The 19,487-nt window shown below is 39.1% G+C and overlaps 1 protein-coding gene across 1 annotated transcript in view; it reads right to left on the reverse strand.

Moving 5' to 3' along the window:
- rph3aa (rabphilin 3A homolog (mouse), a) overlaps nucleotides 1-17,637 on the reverse strand; it is a 49,063-nt gene extending 31,426 nt beyond the window's left edge. Inside the window, exon 1 of the mRNA XM_046067829.1 lies at nucleotides 17,553-17,637. The gene's annotated coding sequence lies outside the window, so the exon portion shown is untranslated. The remainder of the gene's footprint in view (nucleotides 1-17,552) is intronic.
- Between the last annotated feature and the right edge of the window lie 1,850 nt (nucleotides 17,638-19,487).

Consider the following 19,487-nt stretch of genomic DNA (forward strand, 5'->3'; position numbering starts at 1 on the left):
GTTGTAATATGATGAATAAATGTACCTTAATGACAGAATATTAGCATGCTGGTGTTAGCATTTTACTCAAAGCACCTGCGTAAGACCAGCCTCACAGAGCTGCTAGCAGGCTGCTGCTGGTCTTGTTCTGTTGCATCCAACATGAAAACATTTCTTTTTCTACAAGAATTGGAAGTGCAGAGTGCTGATCGGCAATGTTCGCGGCTGTGTTTCTGCCAGCGTATCACTCTACTTTTGTCTGTCTCTCTGTTTGTCTGTCTCGTAGCTGCTGGCGAGTGCAGTAAAGTAGGTCTTCTGTAATAAAGACCTTCACCAAACTGGCATTAACATTAGTACATATTAAATGTGGACATACACATACTCTTTCCCCCTGACTTTCACACACGCCCACACACACAGGCAGAGAGAGGACCTGTCACACACGGTCAGCGGCCCAGAGAAAAGCATTGCAAATTGACGTGAAGTAAAAGGAAACCAAGGCATTGTAGCTCCATGAGACTATGTTGGCTGAATAAGAGCTGCAGGGCCACACACACACACAAAAGTCACTCGTGTCAACACACACACAAACACTCATAATGTGAGAGAGTGTGTGAGCACTGCGGGGAGGAAAGCTCTGACAGATTGCGTCATCCTCCTGTGTTTCCTCTGACGCAGACAGGCCCCCCTACTTACTGGCTTCATCTGTTCTTTTTTTCATATTTCATATTCACAGTGAGTACAAGAAGAGGAAATAATTTGTTTACCCATACAATACTAATAATTCAAGAGGGAAATACTATTGTCATGTTCATCTCAGGTTAAACAAAATTCTGGTTTATTACATCTGCATCTTATTTTCATAGTGTTAGGCATGATTTCTACCAGTTATAGTTAGAGTTATATTTTTTGTCAGTAGCATTGGTACAATTCTCGAATCATCCTTAACATTTGCAAAACATTAAGTGCATTTCTCGAAGTAGATCGTACAAACAGCACAACACAGTGGTTTACCTGCAGAAAGTAAGCCCGTAACTTAATATACTAAATATTTAGGTTAGTGACCATGTCAGTGTCATCAGAATGACAAGTCCTTGTGTCATGTTTTAGAAAAAGATAGTCAAAATGTTTAGCCATGTTGTTAACAGCGTAGTCTGTAAGTGTTTTGCAGAGAAAATGTAGCTGCCTGCTCTCATTGGCTGGATGTTGATGTCGAGTTGGCCGACTCTTCCAGATATTTGGCATGCTAGATATCTGGCAGACGTCGGCGATGTGTTAGAAATGTGTCGGGGAGCCGTTTAGATGCGTCATTGTGTGGTTTACACATAACAACTGGCGACCGCCAATTGACTGCTGATTTACTCCCGATCACAGCCTGACGGTCACCGAGCTCGCTGAGCGGCAAATTGAGCTAAAGATCGTGTAGTGTGAACTACTTATGGATACTTTACTGTGTACTGTGAATGGTAGTGTGTGTATCGGGTGGACAGTCTGAGGGCTGTTTTGCTTTTGTTGTGTGTTGTGATTTGTTGTTGACAATTCTTACTTTGTTTATGGCTATATACTTGTATGCAAAGAATAAGACACTAAAATTCACTTGTGTTTTCTGGCTCCACCTGTTATGATCAGCTGACACAGGAATAAAGGGATTTGAACCCAAACCCAAGACGCCAGGCTGAGCAGGTACAGTTAGTGGTGTTTATTTAACAGCAAAACTAAAGGTGATCAAGCTTATGGAGGTGTCCATTAGGCAGGCCAAAGTCAAAACACAGGTGAACTGTCCAAATGAAAGTAAACAAAATCCACACCTGTATAGGCAATAATCCAGAAAACTGTAAATGCAAACAAAGTCCTAAACACACAGGCAGAAAACACAGAAGACAAGAAGGTACATTTGAATATTACACAGACAAGCTGACACTGAACAATGAAAAAACACAGAGTTAAATACACAAGAGGGAGGTGACAAACAAGGGCACGGTAAGGGGGGGAAGGAGGTTACTGCAGCAAATTACATGTGCAGACCTATGGTGCAGACTATATAATGGACACTATTGTTACTATATGACAACATAAAATACAGCAGGTTAGTGCTGAGGGCTACATTGGTGTGGTGGGCAGATCAGCTCTTAAAATATCTGCTCTTAATATACCTCATCTCAGGTGATTTCTTTATTGTGTTGATGTACGAGTGTTTTCTTTAACGGTTTACTTTCATGATTAGAGAGGCCGCTGTCAGTCATTTTAAACATTTCCATGGGCACAGTAATGTCACAGCAAATACCCTTGGACATTTATGCAGCAAAACTAAAAACTGTAGTTATAAATTTGACAGAACAGACAGAGGAAACTCTGAAGAGGAAACAGAATTCTACTTTTAGCTTCTGAAATAATTTAGATGCACTAATGGAGCTCAGGATTGGATCAGGTGGACGGCTGCTTTACTCTAGTTTCACTGTATGAACCTGGACTGTGTGTGAGACCTTTTGGATGTGGAGAAGAGCAAAGAACATTAATTAACTTTAGATTCTGACCGATCCTGTAGGCATGTCGGGAGATTTAAATATGAAATAATGCAGCTGCTCTCTTTTTGTGGAGATGCTTCACCGTCCACCCGGAAATTCACAAAACGTTTCGCCCAAAATTCTGCCCGCAAACAGCGGTGCTTTTAGTTATTGCATGCAGAAGGTGTTTCCACAAGTGTGGCCACTGAGCGTGGAACAGTTTTTCAAGTTGAAATGAGGGTAGCGACAGTGTAATCAGCTGCGCCGGCATGGCCTCCTTTTAAGTAGATCGTGTTATCAATGGTATTTATTTTGAATGTGCGCATTTCTACTGTAAAGCACCCCTAAGCGAAAATGTCTTCCTGCACGCCTGGTGACAAACATGTGGAAACAATCAAGGAAAAGTAAAACAATCAAACTGGGAAATGGGAAAACACAAGAGCAGGAAGGAAAGTGACCAGAAAACAAGAGGAGAGGAAAATACACAAATAAAAAGTATAAGCACAGGAAGCACAAAACAAATAAATAAACAACAACAAGACAAAAACATAAAATACTAAGAATGAGAAACACAGTGATATGAGGTGATTAACTAACTAAAACAGGAGAAACAAAAACCCAATACCATGACACCACCTGATTTACATAGGTGGTGTTGCGACGTTCCCACATCTTAGCAAATAATCAGGTTATTATTAATACCAAATCTTCAAGACGAACCCCAATTATCCTTTAAAAGTGACATAATAGGTGATGTAATGTCGCTTGAGATTAGTCATCGTCAGGCCTTAAATGAGGTTAGTCATCTCAGAAAAACCAGGTTCAGGCAACCTCATCTAGTACAACAGCAGAATCCCAGTTATTTACGGTACACAGAACATTCCCCAAGGAGTCAAACACTCCCATCTGAATTAGACTGGAACATTTCAGCACTCCTACGAACACACACACCCTCATCTATTCAACACACTCATCTATCCCACTACCAAACTCCCCCACTGCTTTCCTCACACTGTCCCCACAGCTGTCACTTCTCTCGTCGATCCACCATCAGCCATTCAACATCATCAATTCATGCACTCTGCTCTCACCACTCCCCCCAGTGAGGCTTGTCAGACTAGTGAGGAAGCAGCTTATGGAGCTTAGTTCTGCAAAGACTCATCACAACCTACTTTATCCCCTCTATCTGATGACTCCCAGGGGATTGTTAACCCTCGCATACACATAAACGAACACCTTTTCTGTTGACTCCAGGAAAAAGCCAAGCACAGATATGAGAGTAATCTGGTCAACAATCCCAACATGAGTGGCTGAAAGCTTTGATCTCTGTGTAGTGGAGGAGGTGGCAGGACAACAAAACATTTGAGCGCAAAAGACTCGATGGCTTTCACAACACTTCACACACAAGTAGGTTGAGGGATGAAAGCAGGAGAGATACAGTGTTGTTACTCATGAGGGGGGGTTTCTTTAGCCATGCTTGCGGTGAGGCTCAAGCGACGGAAATATCAGTTGGTTAATCCACTACCATTGTCCAGACTGAAATATCTCAACATCTTTTGGATGGATTGTCATGACATTTGGTTCGGACATTTACCTTTCCCTCAGGATGAACTGTAAAATATGTTGTAAAAGTTTAAATTTGTCCTTTATGACCAAACCTAGATTTCTGTCCAGTATAGTGAGGAATGCACAGCCCTGTGTTGGGGAAATTAAATAACCATTATACCTAATGCATGGCACAACACAGAAGTGCCAACACCTCAGGTCAAGACCCAGCAGTTTACCTACATCGGAAGGAAAGACAGAGAGGACCGATGGTTTGAAAGAGGTGTTTAGGAGCCCATTTACACCTGGGTGGAAAGACAATCCCTAAACATAGGAGGAGGTCTGCGACACTTACCCCCACCCCAACGCAAACCTTTGGCTTCATGTGAGAATGCCAGCGATGGTTGTTCAGACTTGGCCTCGGGTGTCTCCAACAACCATAATGATTGTCGTTACAACAGCCAAGAGCACTACCAAACGAAGCGGTATCCATCATCTTGACGACCACACAGAAGTTAAATAGCTGGGTTTCCCTACCAGTAAGTCGGAAGCCAGTCCACTTGCCCTAAATTTTAACCTTCCTTTTGATAACCCTGACTTGGATGACTGAGAACCTTCATAGACATAAATTACTTTGTTTAGCACTAATTAGCAAATGTTAGCATGCTAACACGCTAAAATAACATGACGAACATTGTTAACATCCCAGCTAAACATCAACATGTTAGCATTGGTTCTGTGAGCTTGTTAGAATAGCCTTCTGATGTTAGCATTTGTGTCCATGTAGACTTCTGGTCTTGTTTTACCAATGATTACATTCATTTACATTCATTCATTTAGCTGACGCTTTCATCCAAAGCGACTTACAATTGCTACACGTCAGAGGTCGCACGCCGCTGGAGCACCTAGGGGTTAAGTGTCTTGCTTATGGACACATTGGTGAATGTGATTGAACGCAGCTCTCCCACACCAAAGGGCATGTGTCTTACCCACTGTTCTATCACCATGATGGCAACATCGGTCCACTACTTTGGTCCAGACTTAAGTATCTCATCTATCTGATGGATTATAATGAAATTTTGAACAGCTATTAATGGTCCCCACATGATAAATCTAAATTTATGGTAATGTGCGAAATGTCTCGACAACTATTGGGTGGATAACCATGAAATTTGTTTCAGGCATCAATGCCTTAAAGACATTACAATGTGGATTTCCCAAAATATTCTCAAACTAAATGATGACAAAACAGAGGTCATCTTGATTGGACCAAGGCCTCAAAGAGAGGCAATATCAAAAACCTAGAGCCACTAGGCCTGAGCAGTAATAGCCAAGAATCTAGGTGTTATTCTAGATAATGGCCTAACATTTGAGCCCCCTTTAAGATATGTCACTGGCTTTTTTTTTTAATTTAAGAAGCATTGCAGAAATCAGACCTCTCTTCCGACAAGTGGACGCAATATGCTTTTCTACAGCCTCCCACAAAAAAAAGCATTAAACAAGTAAGTTCCATATTACTGCAACACTACCCACACTACACTGGCTACTTGTGTGTTTTAATATAGTTTTTAAGATTCTTCTAATAGTTTTTAAAACGTTAAAAAGTTTAACACCAAAATATTTTGGTGGCTGCATTAAGGAGTAAGATTTCAGAGTAGAACCCTTTGATCCTCCACTGCATGTCCTTTAACAATCCTGAAAGTTAACCATAAAGAAGCAGTGAGGCGGCTTTAAGCTTTTATGGACAGGCTCTGGAACGCCCTACCAGGCTATATCAGAGAGGCAGAAACTCTCAAGATACGTCTTGTTTAAACTTGGTCTCAGATAGCCTGCTTGCCTCTTATATTTTACCTTGACTGTGTTCTATTACTTCCTTTTTATTTAATTTTATCTATTAGTAAATATCATATTTTATTATTATTATTATTAGTAGTAACAGTTTGTTTTATGACCAAATGCCTGTAACACTTATGACATTCCCTCTGCTGAACTTTGTATTTAGTGCTAATTTGCAAATATTAGCATGCTAAAATAGGATGATGAACATGGTTAACTAGCCCTCTAAACGTCACCATGTATCTGTTAAAAAAAAATCAGTTTGGATCTAGTTAAGGTAATGACCATGAACAAAAATCCAGCGGGGGAACCTTTGTTAAATGAAATCCACCATCTCTCTCTCTCTCTCCCTTTTCATATTTCCTGCAATGTCTAGACTGTCCCAAAAGTAATTTTGAAAAAATACTGTTAGGCTTTCACTGATTGTGTGCGGAAATTTCTTTCAACCAAAAGCGGATAATTATGAAAACACGAATAAATGTAATTGCAGTTATAATTAGCAGCTTCTGCGTGTATGTGTGCGGATGACAGGAGTGCTCTGCATGGCAAGTTTAATACGAGAGCAAACACCCATATGGTGAATGCTGAGTGGAAATCACAGATTCTCTGTGCGTGTCTGAATATCCCAGGGGCAGCGCTGAAACTAAACTGGGCAAAACAGAATGCAAACCTCAGGCTTATTGTCCATCTCGGCCTCTCTTTTGTGTCTACTGTATCTGCCTCTCTCATTTCTCTGTTTGAGTGTGAGAGGGCCGGGGTTGAGGAGGATCATTCTCTCACCTGATTTACTGCGAGGAGGTCAGCTGCAAGCGTGAAGACAGAAGTAGAATAATGAGGAGAAACGAGGCCAAGAATGTTCTGCGAGAGGAGTCATCAGATATGATGCGCTCATCAGTCAACATTTAATCTTGCAAACTGCAGTCTAAGTGCATGAACATCATTAATGTTCATATCATTGCTGTTGGCTGACTTTTCACTGCTCTGAGAATCAACATGAAAGACGAGTAAAGAAACACAATTTTTGTGTCTGTAAAAATTATCACTGTGTCAGATTAAGTGATAATAGAGTCACACAGTAAATTCATGCTGTGTTAAACCGAGAGACATGACAGACTACAATGTTGGTCCCAGACAAACAGGACGTTTTTGCTGTTCTGCTTTTTTCAAAAAATATTGCTCAAAATTGTTAAAATATCTATCTATATCTATCTATCTATCCATTTATTCAGAGAAGCAACTCATTCATTAACTCATGAATAAATATTTTAGTATGTTTATAACCACCGGCATCCGTCTGGTTCCTTTGACTGAACATTAGCAGGGTCTGATGAATCAATAGCAGCATTGATCCTTGAAAGCAGAGATCTGGTGTTATAGTTAAGTTGAGTCACGGCTTACTATTATTTCACTGTGTTTATTGGATGCAAGGAATGGCATTAAGTTAAAGCAAGGGATACACTGTGACTGTAAGTCCAGCTGCCTACCAATTTCTTTCATCCACAACAGTGGCTGGTGCATCTCACTGGCGACACTTCATTTTGTTACGATTACCATTCTCGAGCTAATAGAAAATGCAACTAGGTTGCTATCTATGCATTTAGAAAAAAATATTACAGCCCAACAATTTCGAGCTAATTTCAGCAAGAGCTATGTGAGAAACAGAAACAAACAGGCTAAGCCGGAGACAGAGTAGGGCCATGGAGGTATTCACAAATTTGCGATTGGGAAGGAGGTGCTAGGAACTCACTTCCAAGAATGTAAACATGCAGTAGTGTCTGAAGCGTTGTGATTTTAGGTTTATTATAAACAAGCTTTTTTTAATGGCAGGGAAAAGCTCTGGTGAAAGTGCCATCTTTTAAATATATTTCTACTAGCAGGGAAATCAGAGAAGATTCCCCGTGACCCTGATGTTTAAGGAGCCCGAAAAAAAAAGCTATGCAAAGCAGATTTTATGCAAACATCAGACTTTTTTGACAAAATATTCTCACCGCAAGGTCCATTTATTAGCAGCGTAGGAGCTTTTGATCATGTCGCACGATCAAAGCTTTGAGCATTTCAATCTCAGTTTCTGCTTATTGGATGAGAAATCCTTACAGGTACGTTTTTAGGTACTTTTATTTACTTGACACTTTTTATGTCACATTCTACTTCAACTACTCTACATTTCAGAGGGAAATATTGTACTTTTTACAAACATTTACTTACACAGAGCATATAAAATATGATGTTTTGGTTAAATTACACAACATTTAAAACGTACAGCTGAAATTATTAGACAATGAATGAATGAATTAATGTTGATGTTTGGACTGTTGGTTGAACACAACAAGCATTGTGAAGGCGTCACTTTGGGCTCTGGGTAATTGTGACAAACTTTCTCACTATTTACTTTCCTGTTGTAATTTGTTTTCTATTTAACTCTTTTTAAAACTTGTATTTGAATGTCTTTTTTATATTTTTCTTTGTTGCTTTCATGTTTTATGTAAATTACTTTGAATTGCCTTGTGGTTGAAATGTGCTATACAAATCAACTTGCCTTGCATATTTTTTTCAATGGAGAAAATAATCAGCAGATTAATCCTTAATGAAAATAATCATTAGGTGCAGTTCAACACAAAATGAGCTCCAACTTAACAACTAGGCTACATCAGTAAAATCCAGCTTTTACATGAATGCATGAGGAATAATCTAATGACAGAAATACACTGAACAAAATTATAAACGCAACACTTTTGTTTTTGTCCACATTCATCATGAGCTGAACTCAAAGATCTCTCTATGTACACAAAAGGCCTATTTCTCACAAATATTGTTCACAAATCTTTCAAAATCTGTGTTAGTGAGCACTTCTCCTTTGCCGAGATAATCCATCCACCTCACAGGTGTGGCATATCAAGATGCTGATCAGACAGCATGGGGATTGCACAGGTGTGCCTCAGGCTGGCCACAATAAAAGGCCACTCAAAGCTGAGAGTAGTCAAAAACTCAGGAAAAAAGCCAGCTAAGGAGAGACCCCGCCAAGAGAGAGATTGTCAGCAGCTGGAGCGCTGAGACAGAAGACAGTAGGGAGAAGATAAGGAGTTTGTGTGGTTGGCTAGCTGGCTGTTCAGCTATATCAGGTGCCTTTTGTTAAAACTGTTCAACTTTTCATAAAATATATGTGCTCAACATAAAAACGGTTTGACGCGAAACGTTAAACTTTCAAATTCTCCTCCTTCTGCATGAATGGTTGTGCTTATTGATGAGATAGTAGCATTAACAAATTAGGTTCCAATGAAGGCCATTTTTCTGGCACAAGGATTTAATGAATGAAAACATGAAATTGCTGTTTTGTCCAAATGAAATTAATATACCGGTGATGGGCTATTTAGTATACTATTACATAAAATGACAATGCGCATAGTGAAATATAAATAATTTATATGTTAACATTATGGCTGGGCATTAATTAATTAACAGCGACAGTTATTTTATTACACTTTTTTTTTAATCATCATTATTTTGAAAGTCCATTTCTCACTGGCTCTGAATACACATACAGTCATGTATACACCATGGGTCACAGGAGGGGTGGGATGTTGATCAGCCTGCAAATCACACACTCAAACAAGCAGTGGAGGGATGCTTCAGCTGACTACGCTGGATGCAGTGTGTGGGAGAAGTAGATAAACAAAAGCAAGACAAGCAATCAAATGCCATGGGGAAGTAGATAGCTACACACTGCACGCTGATTAGTATTGGGGAAGATGTCGGTGTGAATTCCATACTGTTGATGTCCTCTTTAGTGAACAGTAATAGATTCTGGAAACTCCCAAACAGCGAGGATCAGTCTCTCTTTCAATGATTTGTGCTGCACGTCGTGTACAAAAAGTTCAATTCAACTTTAGCAGCGGGCGGGCGTGTGCTTGAGGTACCCACTTCACCTCACTCTAACAGGGACACTTGCTACTGAACATAGACTGTTTCTGCTGTTCCCTGATAAAAGAAAAATGTTTCTGCTGATACCTGTTCAGAAGAAAACTGGACTCTGATGGTAACTTATTTTAACAAGCTAGATAAAAGGTAACGCCCTGGCAGTGGCAAATAGCTCTGGTTTTATATTCGATTTGATTACATTAATGTTTAAGTTGAGATTTACAAGAAATATTTTATTGCTGCTGTTTAAAGGGAATACTGCTGGTAAAAAGCACCTAATTTGTTTAAAGTGTTTGCAAACCACATATTATTGCACTTTTGTGTATATAGCAGTACATTTAAATTAAAAATGCGCAATACACTACTTTAGAATTTATTATTCAATTTTGCACATAACAATGCGATTAATCGCATAAATATCTTGTGATTAATCGCGATTAAAAATGTTAATAGTTGCCCAGCACTAATTAACATACAGGTACTAACAGTATACTATAAAATTAAAATTTAACTTTTTATCTACTGTTATAATATTACACTAATAGACCCCTCCATGTTGAGTGAAATAGACTCTGCAATGGAAAGATGCAGATTTCAAATGCATAGGATACCATTGTGCCAGTATGTACTCCTTCTACCCTCCTCCTGAGAGCAACACGTTCCCCCTGTTCTGTTTCATTAAAGTTGTTGTAATACTCTTCAGTAGTTTTGTTTACATTAGGCGTGGGTTGTGTGGATGCTGCTGGTGTTTGTGAATCAATCCCTGGTTCGAAAACTACACAAGCACCAATCACAGTAGAGTTTTTGTGATGAGTGATCATTGTTTTAAATGTTTGTTTTCAAATATTCGAAACATCTGTTTCAATATTATAAAAAGCTTTGATAAAACTTTTCAGGCCAATGCCGAGTGTACAGATACAAGGGTCTTCACTTCCATAGTCCTCCAATGGTTTCACACCATAGTTGAACACAAGGAGAAGGAGCACACACGTAGTATAAATATGTATATGAAAAATACTTAATTAAACTCTGAGTTACTTATTATTATTATTATTATTTTTGTCTGTGCTTCTAAATGTCTTTGTGTGCACATGTGCTCCTTGGAAAAAATGGGCCCTGGGACATTTTTCTGAAAATACAGATTGAGTCTGTGGATGGTTGATCCACATATTGCTGGTGGTGTGTGTTGGACATGTTTGCCTTGAGGCCCCTAACAGAATAATTGGGTCATGCGGGGGAGAGATCCTCAAATAGCAGTGTATAAAAGTGCCAAAGTGGTTTTCTGTTTACAGCTGTTTCTGTGACACACCCACCATTATCCTTCCTGGCTGTGAACACTTCAAGTGTGCCCATGATACACAGCTAATCAAGAGTGGGTTTGTGCAGCACATCTGCTGAGAGAAATTCCAGAGCGCTGAAAACGATAACGCCCCAGCTGCACATCTGAGGAGGAGGAAAGTCAATTGCTGTACATTTCAACCGCCCAAATTGCTAAACGCTCCGCTGTATGAACTCATGTGGAACAGTCCTCACTCGAAGTAATAGGAAAAAGGGAAGTTCATGAATTTCAATTGATTGCTTAACTGGATTAGGTCAGAATGGACTGGACCCCAAACCTGGCACAATTTTATAATCAAAGAGGCAATTTCATCCATTTAAACTGGACACATGTATTACCTTAAACAATAGGTCTGTGTACAGTGTGTATTGGTATGTAGCCTATATTTCTGCATGTTAGAGTCAGTGTTGGAAGAAGTATTCAGATCCTTTACTTAAGTAAAAGTACTAACACCACACTGTGAAAATATTCCACTACAAATGAAAGTAAAAGTAAAAGTCCTGAATTTTGAAACCTTATTTAAGTAAAAGTACTAATACCACAATGTGAAAATACTGCACTAAAATGTAAAGTCGTGCATTTCAAAACTTTACTTAAGTAGAAGTACTAATTCCACACTGTGAAAATACTCCACTACAAGTGAAAGTAAAAGTCCTGAATTTTAAAACCTTACTTAAGTAAAAGTACTAATTCACACTGTAAAAATACTCCACTGTGAGTAAAAGTAAAAGTCCTGAATTTTAAAACCTTACTTAAGTAAAAGTATTAATACCACACTGTGAAAATACTCCACTACAAGTAAAAGTCCTGAATTTTAAAACCTTACTTAAGTAAAAGTATTAATACCACACTGTGAAAATACTCCACTACAAGTAAAAGTCCTGAATTTTAAAACCTTACTTAAGTAAAAGTATTAATACCACACTGTGAAAATACTCCACTACAAGTAAAAGTCCTGAATTTTAAAACCTTACTTAAGTAAAAGTATTAATACTACACTTTGAAAATACTCCACTACAAGTAAAAGTAAAAGTCCTGAATTTTAAAACCTTACTTAAGTAAAAGTATTAATACCACACTGTGAAAATACTCCACTACAAGTAAAAGTAAAAGTCCTGAATTTTAAAACCTTACTTAAGTAAAAGTATTAATACCACACTGTGAAAATACTCCACTACAAGTAAAAGTAAAAGTCCTGAATTTTAAAACCTTACTTAAGTAAAAGTATTAATACCACACTGTGAAAATACTCCACTACAAGTAAAAGTCCTGAATTTTAAAACCTTACTTAAGTAAAAGTATTAATACCACACTGTGAAAATACTCCACTACAAGTAAAAGTCCTGAATTTTAAAACCTTACTTAAGTAAAAGTATTAATACCACACTGTGAAAATACTCCACTACAAGTAAAAGTCCTGAATTTTAAAACCTTACTTAAGTAAAAGTATTAATACCACACTGTGAAAATACTCCACTACAAGTAAAAGTCCTGAATTTTAAAACCTTACTTAAGTAAAAGTATTAATACCACACTGTGAAAATACTCCACTACAAGTAAAAGTAAAAGTCCTGAATTTTAAAACCTTACTTAAGTAAAAGTATTAATACCACACTGTGAAAATACTCCACTACAAGTAAAAGTAAAAGTCCTGAATTTTAAAACCTTACTTAAGTAAAAGTATTAATACCACACTGTGAAAATACTCCACTACAAGTAAAAGTAAAAGTCCTGAATTTTAAAACCTTACTTAAGTAAAAGTATTAATACCACACTGTGAAAATACTCCACTACAAGTAAAAGTAAAAGTCCTGAATTTTAAAACCTTACTTAAGTAAAAGTATTAATACCACACTGTGAAAATACTCCACTACAAATGAAAGCCCTGCATTAGCATAAACTCTTACTGAAGTAAAAGTATGTAAATATTATCAGCTAAATTTGAAATATCAAGTACTTCTTCTGCAGTAACCTGATGCCTGTCAACATTTTACTATTAAATATGATGTTTTTTGACAAGATTGCTAAAATTAACTCCTATAAAACTATGATTTTATGAAAATAAGAACATTTTACAATAATGAGTTAAGTTGTAATACTTCCTTATAATAATACATTATTGTTTCAATTATATATTTTTACACACTTAATTCATAGGAGTAGTTATTTTATAATGACGGATTTAGTTATTTAATATCGAACTCTTTTGGGCTCCAAAATAACTGTCTGGTTATTAATTGATTTCTTGATTGGGGTAAGCAGATAGTCAAAATAAATGCTGACTGTTTGGCAAATTGTTCAGTAGTTATAAATATGTATCCAAAAGTTGATTAACGACATATATTTACCTAATACATCCTGACACATGGGTTTCCCCTTCAAGGCGCTACATTAGCTGGTTTTGAATAATAAAATTCAGTCAGTATTGGTATCAATATTGGTGATTCTGGCCCTAGTATTTCTTGGTATGAGATTGAAAGGAAGTGTTGTGGCAGTGGTTTAGTCATGGTTACGTTAAGCAACAAAAACACTAGGCAAATGTTAAGGAAAGAACATGGTTATGGGTGAAAGTCAAACATTTATTTCAGGTGTACCGGATTTGAACTCTGATTTCCTGCATGAAAGTCAGATGTTCTACTTGTCCATCCACCGCCCTAACCTCCATACCCTTATTTTCTGCCTTGCGCAGTACTTTCTGCATTGATCCTGGGCCACTTGGAAAATATATGTTTTGTCATTTAATTAACTTAAACAGATAATGGCTAATGAGCCTCATGTTGGCAGCACTAAGATGGTTTTTCTACTAAAAGCAGCACTCAAGACAAGTAAGTCTGCAATGCCAACATCTCAGAAAGCCCAGACACAAGAAAAAATAAAACCCCACAGTAGGAAGTATTTCCCCTGAGTTCAGCAGGCAGGGGGTGTTGAGTTGGCGTGAATCGTTTCTGTTCAAGCACATTAACCACATCAGTCAGCGCCTGAGAGCTCAGCAGCCCGTATAATCCAAAAACCACCCACCTCACACAAACACTGCAGTCAATACAGCTGATTGAGGGTCAAAAGATTTATTCATTCGGGATTACTGAGAGCATGGGAAAGAAGAGGGGGGTCTATAAATTCGACTGTGGCCGAGGATGATAGACGAAATAAAATAGTTAGTGTTATAGTATTGTAAATTGATTTCACGCGCACACACTGAGCAAATACATGCTTCCTTTCTTCCTCTTCTCTCATCATCTCTTCCTTCTCAGCTTTGACTTCACTGCTGCCAGGAGACGTTAGGCTTTGAGCTGCCTCCTCCTTCACTCTCTGTACTGACGCTTTCTCTGGAGCTGACCGGTGACTATGACATGGAGATAAAGACGTCCTCATGTCTGCCGCACACACTCTCTTTACGCCCACTTTGCAAAAGACAATCATTACAAATAGCTCCTTTATTTAAATAAATCGTTTGATCTTCAGGGAAATACGCACATTCACTTTCTTGTCAAGAGTGAGATGAGAAGTTCAATGTCTCATATGTGTCTGTTAGATATAAAGCTACAGTCAGGAGGCAGTTAGCGTAGCTTAGCGCAAAGACTGCGCTAGCCTGACTCCGCCAAAATCTGCCCACCAGCAACTCTAATGGTGCCTTCCATTTACCCCAGAAGATGGAGGTCGGAGTTGGGAATGACGTCACACCCGAGTTGATGGCGTTCCAGTAGAACAACAGATTTAAGTCGGAAAACCAAGATCAATGCCTCTGTCCATTGTTTGCAATACCAGCAATAACAACTCATTACACTGTATTTTGCACACACCGTAGCAACACTTCTACAGATATAAGTTGGACAGGACTGTGTGTGTATGACTGACTTAATGAGACACATGTAACACAGAAGTTCGACAAACAGTTTATAAAGAGTTTATTACTACAGCGTCCACTACTGTTGATTCCGTTAGCAGCCATCTTGGATTTCGAGGTAGGGGTTGGTGAGGTTCTCCCGACTTTCTGATTCGGAAATCCGACCCGTTTAAATTTTCGCTTGGAACTCCGACTTCCCGTGTCAAATGGAACGCAACATAAAGTTCACTTATTAAGATCTTGGTTAGCTTAGCACAAAGACTGTAAATAGGGGGAAACAGCTAGCCTGGCTATGTTTAAAGGTAACAAAGTCCGCCTTCCAACACCTAAAAATCCTAAACATAAAAACATCATACATTGCACATAACCCCTACTAATTAATTACACTTTTCACACAAACAAGATAGAACACGTTGATAAAAAGCTTCACCTCTGTGCCAGTCTTTGCACTAAGCTAGCCGGCTGCTGGCTATAGCTTCAAACGTGCAGATATAAGAGTGAAATGCAGCATTGTAACATAATTGTGATTGGCCCAGGTGCACATATTTTTCTTGTGCCCTTTACCCCAAAAAGCACGTTTGTGTACACACGGGCGTACAGACACGCAATTGCAAACCTGCAACCATCAACAATGAAATCGCTTTAGCCAGCCTACAGTATGACACAGTATGTCAATCACAGAACAAATAGCAATCAAGAAAAGCACAGCAACTCATTATGCCTACACATAAATGTATGGCAACATCTGATCACAACCCACGTGGCAACTGACACTTTTGCTAAGCCACGTCCCCCTTAGTTACTGTTTCTTTTAGCAGGCGCTGCCACAGTCTATTACTGCACTCCCAGGAGAAAGATTGTCTAATTTTGGAAAAAGCGATCTCAGAAAGAAGCCGACAGTTTTGTAGTTGCATTGTGCATTTGAAGGTTGTATTCAGGCTGTCAAACTGACATGAAAAAAATAAAGACTAGAGAGTAAAAGTGAACCTGTAGAGCTGGGTAGGTCTATTCATTATTACAATCAGTCAGCAGAACAGTAGGGCTGTATAACGTTACCTTCAGTATTAAGTTAGCTAGCGTTAGCTAACTAACATTACATTAGGAACAATCTACAGCCTAAATTATTCTGGATTTGTTTAAGGTTTTGGAAAGAGAATAAATTGTACTTCTCCTTTCAACCTCTCTGGGTTACTGTGATTATTACAAGTGCCCAGTGTTTGACCATATCTTGGAAAAATACAGCAAAAAAAAGCTAGATAACGACGCCTTTTATATTAGAGTCAATGGAGCGCAGCCACTAAAGTGTTGGACCTCAGTTAGAGCGAGTCCTAGACTGTGTGTGATTGGCCAGCTGCGTATTCTGGGCGTGGCTCAGCGAAGGGTCAATTATTGTTGTCCCTCATGGGCCCTAAGCACTGTCAGCACTTATGCCAATAGTGATATTGACAGCCTATCCACACCTAAAAAAACGGCTGTTTAGGCCAATAATGTAGCAGCTTATTACGATCCATATTTACATGTTTTATTAGGCCGCGACCTCTAGTGACAGAAGAAGTCAGGTGATGTAGAAAAAGTGACAAAGTAAACTAAAGACCTTCGTTCAGTCCATTGTGACAGAAGGTCAAAGTTGACATTTTCTAAGTTAAATAACCTTTTGTGACTTACATAATGTACTTATTTTAACCCAAACCACGATCTTTTCTTAAACCTATCCAAACGACGTTAACAACATTAACCACGTGTTAAACATCATGTGATTTTGGTACAACATACATAACGTACTGAAGGTCCAGTGCCCACGCTGCTGGACTGGTACTTGCCAACATGTCATGTTGTAGTTGTAGTTGTAGTTTTTGGACACTTGACAATTTTGCTATTTTGTCGAACTATTCCTTTAAGATTATAGAAAATACAAAATACTGTGACCCCTACTACTTCAAGAGTGCCTTGTGATTCATTATAATACATTAAAGTTGAAGTTCACAAGCCCACTGATGTAGTGGAGGGTGAAACACACTTATTTTCAGTCTGCTAAGCTTTTATTCTTAATAATTTGAGCCTGAGAGATAAAAAAAACTAATTTTATGCTACTGTGGATAAAATATATATGAACTTATTAGCTATGCAGCAAGTTTTGAATGTTTAAATCAGAGGAATATGAATGAAATTTTTAAAAAACTTTTAAATCTGTCAGATATCTGCATGTAAAATCCTGAATCAGTTGTGTTTAACTTAATAATAAAGTATACTCAAGGTTCACCTGCGATTTTAGGATGAATCTTTCTTAGGTAAACATCATAGTTACTGAAATGACGTCAGCTCTCTGTGAATATGGAATTTTGGGAAAATAAACAAAACGTAAACATCAAATGTATCCGAGCACAGTGACATAAATCACTCAGTCCAAAAATCATGTTTAAGTGATTTTCACTTATTTATTATTTAGAAGAAAAAAATTGTATTTTGCGAAATATCAGAAATAATTTTGTTTTTTTAATCCTACTTGTTGATAATCACTAGATCTTCTAATAAAAATAATATCACACACACATGAAGAGTGAACATAAGAAAGCAGGAGGTCTGGTCCTACCTGAGGCTCTCCAGCAGATGTGGTGTTGTTCTTTTTGTCCCGTCAGGATCTGAGCTGCTTCAGAATGACAGAAAGTGAAACGGCAGCAGCTCCGTCTGTCTCAGCATCCAGCATCACCTCACTGCCGCCTCCTCCTCCTCACACAGTGGAGTAAAGCCTCGCTCCGCCTCCCGCCTCTCTCACCCCTTCCTCTCTCTGCCCCCCCCCCCCCCCCCCCCCCCCCCCCCCCCCTTCCTCTCTGTCACTCTCTCTCCCTCCTGCCTCTCTCACCCCTTCCTCTCTCTGCCCCCCCCTCCCTTCCTCTCTGTCACTCTCTCTCCCTCCTGCCTCTCTCCATTCTTCTTCTCTCTTTCCTCCCTACTCTGTCCCTCTCTCCCTCTCTCTCCCTCCCACCTCCCTCTCTCTCCCTCCCTGTCCCTGTCTTTCTCTGTCTCTCTCTCTCTCTCTCTCTCTCTCTCTCTCTCTCTCCCTCTCTATCCCTCTTTTGCTTTCTCCTCCCCTCTCAGTCCCTCTCTCTGCCTCTTTCTCCCTCTCTCTCCCTCCCACCTCCCTCTCTCTCCCTCTCTGTCCCTGTCTCTTTCTCTGTCTCTCTCTCTCTTTATCTCTCCCTCCTCTCCCCCACTATCTCTTTCTTCCTCCCCCCTCTCAGTTTAAGTAAATCAGTCCACCCTCATCTCATCAGCAGAAAGCAAAATGTATTTCTATTTTATGCTACTCAAATATTGTACTTTTTCTGACAGATGTAGTTATGAGTTACTTTTCAGATTAAGATATTACATAAAACACACATAAATATTAAAATGAATTGTTAGAGATAAAACCAGCGGTTCCCACCAACCACTTCAGCTTTCCCATCCATCCATCGTCAACCGCTTATCCTGTGTACAGGGTCGCGGGGGAGCTGGAGCCAATCCCAGCTGACAAAGGCAGGATACACCTTGGACAGGTTGCCAGTCCATCGCAGGGCCACAAACAACCACTGACACTAAGGACAATTTTGGAGACACCAATTAACCTAATCCGCATGTCTTTGGATGGTGGGAGGAAGCAGAGCACCCGGAGAGAACCCACGCGGACACGGGGAGAACATGTAATCTCCCCATAGAAAGGTTGGGGCAACCGGGGTTTGAACCCACGACCTTTTTGCTGTAAGGCAACAGTGCAGGTACATCTGTTAGGGTTGGAAAGAACATTTTTAAAGCAGGATGATTGCCGGGCAGTGCCTCTTAAAGGGCCTTAGCTCTTGATGGCTGTAAAACTAAAGGAGGATGCATTGTTTTACTTTGATTTTTTTGAGCTGTCTTAGGAAAAACAGCCTTTGCTGGACCGTTTTGGTTTGTATTGATGTTCCATTTGAGTGTGTGTGTTGCTGATATGAGGGCTAAGAAGTGGTTATGGGTTCTCCTGAGACATCTATATGGGTTTTGGGGAGAGAAGGGCGGAGGTTTAGTGTCTCCGGGGGAGCTTTGTGAAGTCTGATAAATTGCATCTAGTGATGTCACTTGAGTCAGCATTGGTGTAGTCTGAAGGCGACAAGTTTGAAAATGAAAAATGGGGTGTGGAGAACAGTAAAATGCTGCTTAGTATTAACAATCTAATAATGTCGTATTTAATAGTATATCAGTCACAGGGGACATATCTTTTGCAGAAATTATACTTTTACTTTGATACTTTAAATATATTTAGCAGATAAAACTACTTTTATTCAAGTAGGATTTTGAATGCAGGACTTTTACTTGTATTGGCGTATTTTTACATCATCTTTTTATAAATTTTTACATTCCTCTTCCACCACCGTAATCCTCAACAATCATCAGTTTAATAATCAAATGTACTTTTTTTTTCCGTAAACCCACTGCTGCCCTTTTATCTCTGCCTCCCTAACTGTATACATGTGCTACAAAAGAGCTTGTATTCATGCACCATATGGGAATA

Source organism: Micropterus dolomieu, linkage group LG13 (genome assembly GCF_021292245.1).
Source record: "Micropterus dolomieu isolate WLL.071019.BEF.003 ecotype Adirondacks linkage group LG13, ASM2129224v1, whole genome shotgun sequence".
Classification (NCBI taxonomy): domain Eukaryota; kingdom Metazoa; phylum Chordata; class Actinopteri; order Centrarchiformes; family Centrarchidae; genus Micropterus; species Micropterus dolomieu.